This window comes from Callorhinus ursinus, unplaced genomic scaffold, assembly GCF_003265705.2.
Source record: "Callorhinus ursinus isolate GAN/ISIS: 27379988/994484 unplaced genomic scaffold, GSC_fseal_2.0 scaffold9, whole genome shotgun sequence".
Taxonomy (NCBI): domain Eukaryota; kingdom Metazoa; phylum Chordata; class Mammalia; order Carnivora; family Otariidae; genus Callorhinus; species Callorhinus ursinus.
The window spans coordinates 34,087,513-34,097,063 of NW_027397071.1; the positions used below are offsets into that span (position 1 = coordinate 34,087,513).

The 9,551-nt window shown below is 35.7% G+C and overlaps 1 long non-coding RNA gene across 1 annotated transcript in view; it reads right to left on the minus strand.

The window, feature by feature from the left end:
- Nucleotides 1-250: 250 nt before the first annotated feature.
- The window catches only part of LOC141373425 (uncharacterized), a 19,515-nt gene continuing 10,214 nt past the window's right edge, over nt 251-9,551 (minus strand). Inside the window, exons 2-3 of the long non-coding RNA XR_012379389.1 lie at nt 1,956-2,014; nt 251-598 (exon numbers count right to left, since the gene is read on the minus strand). This is a non-coding gene — a long non-coding RNA (uncharacterized lncRNA). The remainder of the gene's footprint in view (nt 599-1,955; nt 2,015-9,551) is intronic.

Genomic DNA, 9,551 nt, shown 5'->3' on the forward strand with positions numbered 1-9,551 from the left:
AGCCATGTTCAAGTATTGAAATATTGTTCTCTCCGTGTTATCCAAGTGGAAAGATAAGATGTTTACCTTGGTTAATTACTAAATTATATTTTTATGGTATGCCTAATCAGTAATGTTTCAATATTATGAATTCACCTTAGAGTAAGTTTTCCAAGATAGTATACAAATTTATTACATAGAAACTATAGTTCAGGAAACTAGACATTATGAGGGTAAAGACAGAAAAAAGGAAACATAATTAAGCTTCCAATCTAGTACTAAGACTTAATTTTTATTTTATTTTATTTTATTTTTTTAGGGACAGGAAGTTGGCCTGAGTTTTGTGTTTACAAACATCTCAGATTTAAGATTAAATCAGGTTTCATTTTCAGGGGACAACAAAATTTGATGTTGCCTTTATGCTTTAGTGATAGTTCTTCTGGCATTGATGAAGATCTTAACATTGGACTTTCTCAGACGTCTTCCTTTCAACGAAAATATAAATCCACTCTTCTTTGGATTAAGATTATAGCCACCTAACATGAAGCCATCGAGTGTGTGGTCGGCAGGGAGTCTTCCCCTTCAAGGTTTACTGAGAAGAAATGCTGGTGCCAAGTCTCTTTTGAAAAAGAAAAGGTTTGAAAGTTGTGATATCCCATAAATGCTCTTTACTTTCAGTGAAAGATAGTAAGCTTGTTCTCTGGGACACAACTTTATAAAAACCTTTTTGTTTTTTGTAGAGCATGTAGATGTTTCGAAAAACTGATTTTAGCCACCATGGTGCAGGGTCAAATGGGGGCCATCAAACTCCTTCCCTGGGTTATTCAAATCTAACACTGAGCAAGATAATAGCTCAAGAAGCAACTAATGAGCCTTGTCCACAGTACTGAGATTGTGTATCAGGATGACCCATACATTTTAAACAGTCTTTGTATTGATTCACAACTCTTTCAAAGTTTAAAATTGGGCTGCATTGTATACAAGAGCAAAGTCATAGAGCAATGATCGTTTAACATACAGAGGGCATGACATTTGATTATATCTAAGCTTCTTCAAATGCCAAGAAGAATCTGGAGAAAGATATTTGATATTGACTTTTAAAATGTCCACATAGATAAAATTAATAAATCTTATTAAAGTTTATTTAGAGATATTGATTTTAAAGTAGAAATGCACCCACAAAGAAAGTCCCATGATAAAGGCTAATGTGTAAATTCCTTTAAAACCCATAGTTACTGTAATTATATTGAGCATTTTACAAGCAACTAGGGACTTCTTTGGATAGATGACTGAAATTTAATCAGTTTCTGGCACAGGCTGCCTTTCTTTCCCACCTCAGATTTCTAAGCACTATTTCTAGGGCAGACCTGCTCAGATAGTGAACCTTTATTATCACATTTGATCTGTCTTTGAGCACTTTCCAAAAGAAAGGCTTCCACAGATCTCCTAGAAGATAAAGCAACAGGATGATTTTTCTCAATAGACATGTTCTTCCTCCCACCCCATTCCATTCTAAGCAAACTAATTCAGCTCTACAGTCTGGATTTTATAATCACGAGGCGTATTATGTATGAAATGCATAAAACATCGATGTGCTAATGTCAGCACCGGAGACTATCAGATGAAGAAATAGGCATATCCCGTTGTACTCCTGGACATAGGTGTTTGCCCTGAACCTCTTTTAAAAAAAACAACTCATTTCATTTCTCAGCATTTTGGGTTTTATTTGTATTAAGTGGCTTAGTCCTGCCAGTCTGCTGAAGGGAAATCAGGGCTTGATAATAGTTTTTTAGGCAAGGAGGGACTGGAAGAATGATCACAAATGATAAATGTGAAAATTAAGCTACCTCTAGAGTTTATGTTTTACAAGTATGAAATCACTCAGTTTATCTCCCAGATGATTTAAACATATCTGATTATTTCTGATGTGTCAAGATGTAATAGTTAGAAAGTCTAAGTAGAATTCCTAGACTTACCTTTATTAAAACCCGAGGATCTGAAGATATAAGTGTCTGGATTGATGAATATATTTCTGCTGTGGAGGAAAATAACAGCCCTGAGTCACTGCTTGTTCACATCTTCATTAATGTGCTTAATATATTTCTGTCCTTAGAACAAATTAATATGTTCTTTTTAACTTCTTTTATATTGTAGTTCGCTTAAACTCAGATTCTTCGAACATAGCTCGATTGCAGTGTGACATCTGAGTTCTAGAGATCAACTGATAGTTGTTAAAGATCATGAAGAATGGCCCATTAAAACAGTTAGTATATGACAAATAACAACGTTTGTGTTTAGTGTGGAAATTTATCAACTAGACAGAGCACTTATTCCTGAGAACCGAACGAAAGTCTACTTGAACCAACTTATTAATCAGTCAGTGCCCTAGTCTTAACGGACTGTCTTATTAAAGAGCTCTAGATATATTAAAATTGAACTCTAATGTGATAGGTGCTATCCCTGAACCACGATCACAAAGCACACAATTATTACTAAAGGCTAAAGTCTATGAAAAAGAAAAATAAGCCTTCCCCCCCACCCCCCAAGGACTGGGATGCTTTGCCTCAAATCTCTGGCTCTGATTAGGTACAGTGTCTATCATGAGATGCTGGCTACGTGGCCAATTCTTTCTCTCACTCTCCGCTTAACGCAGGATCACATACCAAGTTATTATGACAAATCTAAAGATAGAGTGATTTGTCCACCTGCACGTATTTATACAGACCACACTGCAGAATGGTCTTAAATTTACAAAGCTTTTTCAGGGGGGAAAAATGAAGCAGTACCAATGGAAAAAAATGAAAGACTGTTCAGGCTGGCAAGTGGCATTAATTCTCAGTGAGATGCTCCAGTCCTAGAAGAAATCATCATAGCTTCTCATTCCCTGGGGAGTCTGTGAGGATAGATGCCCTTAAGAGCTGTGAGTCATGGGGTTGAGTACTCCTGACAGCTGGGTTGGGTATCATCTCAAATGACAACGTCAGTCAGAAGGTATTGATTGTCTGGGAGTGCTAGGTGGAAAACGATGCTTGAGGCTAAGTTTAAGCACAGCAAGAAAGCAAGACATAATAAATTAGTGACATTTGCATGAGGAGAATTTAGGGTCATAACAGAAGAGAAGTCTCCAATTCTAACCTATGTAGTCCATTTCTGGCATGGTGCTGACCATAGCTTACCCAAGAGGGAAAGCTAAGCACACACTTCCGTAAACAGCCAATAGTTTCTCTATGCAATCAATAATCCTTCTGGTAGAAAGGTGCTGGGTACATGTCCAGCAGCAATCAGCAGTTAAATGGTTTACCAAACACCTGCAGTGACCTAAGTCAGAATCTTCTTTGTTTTCTTCTCAAGGTTTTATTCTATTTATTTATTTATTTTTAAAGATTTTATTTATTTATTTCAGAGTTGGGGGGAGAGAGCATGAGCCGGGGAGGGAGGGGTAGAGGGGGAGGAATCTCAAACAGACTCTGCACTGAGTGAGGAGCCCTATATGGGGCTCCATCTCAATGACCCTGAGATCAAGACCTGAACTGAAACCAAGAGTTGGCGGCTTAACAGACTGAGCCACCTAGGCACCCCTCTTCTCAAGGTTTTAAAATATGATTCCTGGAATTGAACGCAATATTACTGAAAAAGACCCAAGTCCTTTGATCTCTGCCAGTAGACCTACTGTGAGGGGAAACTTACCCCCTTCCAAGCCAGTCTTCATTTTTTTTGGATGGTTTAGTTATTAAAAATCATTCTTTCGTGGACTGAGTTGAACCTGAACTTCTTGTAAATTTGACATTGTGGTTGTGGATCTGTTTTTTTGAAGAAGACAAAATAATTCTGCTCTCTCTTCTGCCTGACAGTTCACCAGATATTCACCCAAATAATATGAAAACTTTATAGTTTTTGTTGTTTTTAAGATATTTATTTATTTATTTGAGAGAGAGTGCCAGTGAGGGGTGGGGCAGCAGAGGGAGATGGAGAGAGAATCTCAAGCAGACTCTCCACTGAGTGTGGAGCCCCATGGGGGGCTCAGTCTCATGACATTGATGAGATCATGACCTGAGCCGAAATCAAGAGTCAGATACTTGTCTGACTGAGCCACCCAGGAGCCCCTGTTGTTTAAACAACTGATCCTGCTTCTCAAACTTATTGCGGCCATGCCAAGGCATTTGAACTTCTGCTTTAAAGTTTCTTCACTTCTCAGTAATTAATTTCCTTACATATATCAGAAAATGGGGGTCTTGCTCAGTACCATATTTTGTTCTCTGCACCCACATTCAATCCATCATCAGATTCACTTGATCCTACCTCCAAAATGTGTTTGAATCTGTGTTATTCAATCTTCTTTTCCAGTGTAGGTCAAATGAGCCTTCTCTCTTGCCTCTTCTACCACAATAGCCTCTGATGTAGATCTTTCACCACCTTTAGCCCTTTTTCCATACATTATCCACACAAAGCCAGAGTGATTTTTGTGAAAGGCAAATCTCCTTACTTTACTCTGCGCTTAAATGCCCCCACAGCTACTCCTGGCATTTAGAATAGAAGACTTAATGTGTCTCCAAAAGGCTACAACAGTCTGGCCCTTGTTTCTTCTCACACCATTTTTCCTTATTCATTAATATGCTCTAATCACCCCTTTTTCCTTTCCTCAATTTTGCTAAGCTTTTTTCCTCCTTAGGGGCTCTGATTATGAGACTTTACATAGCCATTATCATTGCTTGGAATGAAGCCTGCCCTCCCTCCTCCCACACCTTTATTTATTTAATTTAAATGTCACTTTTTCAGAGAGCCTTCTTTGACATTATGCTCCATCCCAATTAAATCAGTTTATTTATTTTTTCACTGTAGCTTTTCTTTTCCTTTCTTATCGCTATTTGTTATTTAATGTTCATTTGTGTGATTATTTAAAGTCTTGTCACCTCTTGACTTTAAAGTCCATTAACTAAGAGATAAAAGATCAGTTTCTTATTTTCTCTGTTTACCTCATGCTTAAGCACAGTGTTTGTAACAAGGTGTCAATAAATATTTGTTGAAAGATATCTATATCAATTATTTCTTACATTTCCCTTAGTCTTTTCTTTTCTAGACCAAATGTCTTGGTTCCTTTGTTATTTCTCACATGACAGTTTTTAAACTCCTTTCCAACTTGGACACATTTTTTTGACACATTGTGTTTTCCAATTTTTTCCTTTAAATATGGAGGACTAATTACAGTATATTAGATGTGATCTAATAATTAGAGAATTTAATGGGACTTTTCTTTCCAATGTCCTTCTTACAATGTCTATTAATTTAACCTAAGGTGGTGGTATGCTGTTTTAGCAGCTGGATCTCACCATTGGTGCATATTAAGCTTATGATTAACTAAAATCCATAAATCTTCTTTTCCCTAAGGTTCCTAGTTAGAGAGCTTCATTTTAAATTGTGCATTTAATGTTTTTAACTGATGTTCAGAATTATCATTTATCTTACGCTAAGTTATACTTATTGCTTATTGTCACATAGAGTACTGATTATCCTTTTCAGGTTGGTCTCGTGTGATCTGGATAAACGTATTTTCTTTGTTCACATTCAGTGTAACAAAGGCAAGGGCCAAAGATAAAGCTTTGTGTTTCAGCCCTTTCTTATCCCCAGGTAGGGGTCAAGATCCCAGTATTTGATTTATTATATATATTAGCTTATATAAATAAAATGTTTATATAAATAAAAATACATTAAATTATATATGTAATTTATGTACATAAAATTATGTAGCATGTATCATGGACATATGTAATAGAATTCATATAAATGTAATAAACTTATTTTAAGTTTTTAAAAAATTTTAGCATTTGCTTTTTAAAATACATTGATAAGATGGTAGTAGTTCATCCAAATATATAGTCAAAAGCATTTTCTTTCTTTAAGTTTTGAAATAAGTGTTATGTCTCCATTATTTTAAAATTAATTAAAAACAAAAAAGTTGTTAAAGTCTAATCATAACTGCATCCTATGGAGAAGTTCAACTATAAATGTTAATATAAAGATTCAAAGAATAATTCCAAGAAAAATTTGACCAAGAAGGCCTAGAAGACAAAATGATACATGGGTCTTATTTTCCTCTTTAATTATTGCCTTATTCCAAGAGATAAAATTAATGAATGCAATACAAACTCATGATCATTGGACTCATGATTATCTTAGGCTCTACAGAATCATTCCCTAGAAACACTCATTATTCCAGTTCCATTTAAACGCATCTGCTGAGCTCCACCTCTATGATCAGCCTCCTAGAAATGTTATTCTCAGACACTTTGGCCTGCTGAGATCAGAGGAGGAGAAATCGATGGAATTCTCCTGGTTTGATGGAAAACTTACATATTTCACAGCCTCTCTTAACTATCATGCACCTCATTTAAAAAAAAGGGGGGGCGGCGCCTGGGTGGCTCAGTTGGTTAAGCGACTGCCTTCGGCTCAGTTCATGATCCTGGAGTCCCAGGATCGAGTCCTGCATTGGGCTCCCTGCTCAGCGGGAAGTCTGCTTCTCCCTCTGACCCTCCCCGCTCTCATGCTCTCTCTCTCCCTCTCTCATTTTGTCTCTCAAATAAATAAACAAAATCTTAAAAACAAAACAAAACAAATCTGGTTTTGTATTTACAATTATGTTGCTCTGGTGAGCCATGTCAAGACATGGAGATGGAGAACAAAATTCCATTGGGTTTACTAGAGAAGTGTAAGTCTGAAACTTACGCTTAAAAATTCTTTCAAACTTGCAAACATCTTAAAATTGATGGGGGATAAAATGAATGTTCATGCAACAGAAGGATGGAAGTAGGAGAAAGCAGACAGACAGCATCAGAGAATGAATGTGGTTGGATATCACGACTGCAGTAAGAAGAAAACATTAAAAGTATTTCTTCTGTATTTTTTTCTAATATAAATCCAATTTTAAATTATAGAAGTGTTATTAGGTATATTTCCCGGATTATAAAAGGAAGCCTGGATTTGTAGGGCCCTACCACTGCTATTATTACCAGTATGGTCACTTCTGTAACTACTACTATGTTAGTAATAGACATCACTTATTGCACTAACTTATTGTGTCTAGGGGCACCTACCAATTCTTTTTTTCATATCATTTCATTTATCTCTACAACAACTATGTGAGGTATTAGTAGATGTCAGCACTATTTCCATTTTACTGATGAACATGAGGTTTAGGGAGTTAAACAACTTGCTTAAGGTCTTAAGCTTCTACATGGCAGAGCCAGAAATGGAACACAAATCTTTCTGGATCTGAAGCTGTGCTCTTAATCTTTAAGCTCTAGGGAAGTAAATTTTTTATTTATCCAAATTAGCTACTTATGCTGACATTTATTAATCAGAGACTTGCCAGATTTTGACTTCACTCTTTCTCTTTGTGGAATGATAAAAGGGCATGGTATTGCCAAATGCAGAGTTATCAATATTACTTTTGAAAGATGTAAAGGTAGTTCTGGATTCTCACTGATTAATAATAATCAGTAAATTAACAAAATACTTAATATTCAATTGTACAGATGTAGCTTTATAATTCGATACTGTTATTGACCATATTCACGACCCAAAACACAGAGATCAAGAAAACATAGAACAGAGAGGAAAAGAGTGACTGAAAGGCATCCATGTTCTTTAGAGGTTGACAGTGCTCTTCCCTACTTTATTGAAAGTATAATATTTGGCATATTAAGCATAAACAGTCATTAGAGCTTGGAAAGTTTACTAATGTGAAGTAGAAGTATGCTTCATTTACATATGTGTATATTTATGATAATATAGTTGAATGCCTTCCTTAAAATGTATACCTTATTGAAAAAATATATATATACAGGCAATGATGCCATGTTTCACACAGACATGATTGTGCTTGAAAACACATCCAGCTACATAGATATAAGTAAATATGCAGGCAGGACCCCCTACTTACAAATGGTTGTGTTTCAAATATTTTTTAAAAGTTATCCTTTTAGCCAGCAACTACAATTTGTATGTTTAATCCACAATACCTGAAGTAGTATCTTAAGTGCTATTTAAGCTAAACCCAAACACCCTGTACAGTATTGTTTCTAGAGATAAGCTTGATTTCATTCAACACCAAGTCTTAATAAGACAGTTATGCCCCACAAACCATGCTAGATGTTAGCAATAAAAAGTACAATTTTCAGGAAATCTATGGTCTAGGATGGGATACAGAAAAGCAAATCAATCAAGTTTAGAGGGATATAGTGGTGTGATTACACAAAGGTGTATAATCATAATCAGATGACAAACCAGCAGAGCTATTCAGAATGCAATGATGACTGCCCTGAGGGTTCTGAGGGATGAAGAGAAGTTAGCCAGATGCAGGTCAGGATGATGGAACACTGGGCTATGGGAAAAGAGATGTTGTAGAGTTGAGATACATAATGAAGAAATCTCCCTCTTTCTTACAAGGGAGGGTTTTTCATCCTCAGAGCTATTGACATTTTGGGCAGGATAATCCTTTGTTTGCAAGGCTCTCCCATGTACTTAGCAGCATGCCTGACCTTTGCCAGCTAAATATTAGTAATACCAACACCCATCTCTTCCCACCAACCCCAACAAAAAAATGAGAACTCCTTCTGTAAGCAAAAAGAGAGACAGCTATCTTTGGGCATTAGATTAACTTGCTAACTCCACATAGACAAAAAAAAGGGTGGGGGTTGCAAATCGTATTTGCATTCTCCTGATTTGCTCTCTAGATGCCCTAAACTGGGGTGGGTGAGAGATAGTTACATGGTTTTCTACTTACTACTCAACAACCTGGGACTCAGTATTTACAATTTAGGGATTGACTATTTCCAGGCATGAGTGTAGGTATATACACACACATTCACCACAGAGACATAAATCAGAACATTTCTGATTTGGCCATGATATTTAGTGACTATCTAGCTTTCATTCTTATATCTTGTCAGAAATAAAGAAACAAACAAACAAACAAACAACACTACTTCATAAACTTACCGGAATACATTATATGTCTTCTGGCCAAAATAAGAGTTGAATCAACCTTACAAATACCATGATACTGCATGAATTACAAGAGTCTCCTTAAAGGGGGAACATCTGCGTAGTGAAGTTTGATTACACTCCTCTTTAAAGAAAGAACAAGCCATGAAAATGATAAAATATGATTGGCTTAAAACACAATATATCCAACTTTAATCATTTTCTAAATCCAAAGATATTTTTAGATGAAAGCAAAGGAGGTCATTTCCAAATCATTTTGTGAAACTTAAGCCTACCCAGAGGAAAGGTAATTTTGTTTGATCCTGAACATCAAGTGAATTTGTTCACCAAACCATTTATTCCAAAAGGTAATTAAAATAATGTAAAATTGATGCAATATATGTTTAACAAAATTAACTAATTATAATCTGCTTAAGCCATTTAACCTTTATAGTTCCTTTAAAAATGTTTGATTTTCTTTGGAAAAATAAACAATGTGCTTTAAAAAGGTGCTGCCTTCTTGTCTTTCTTCTCTTTTCTCCTTTTCTTTCTTTCTTTTCTTTTTTTTTTTTTTTTTTTTTTTTTTTTTTTTT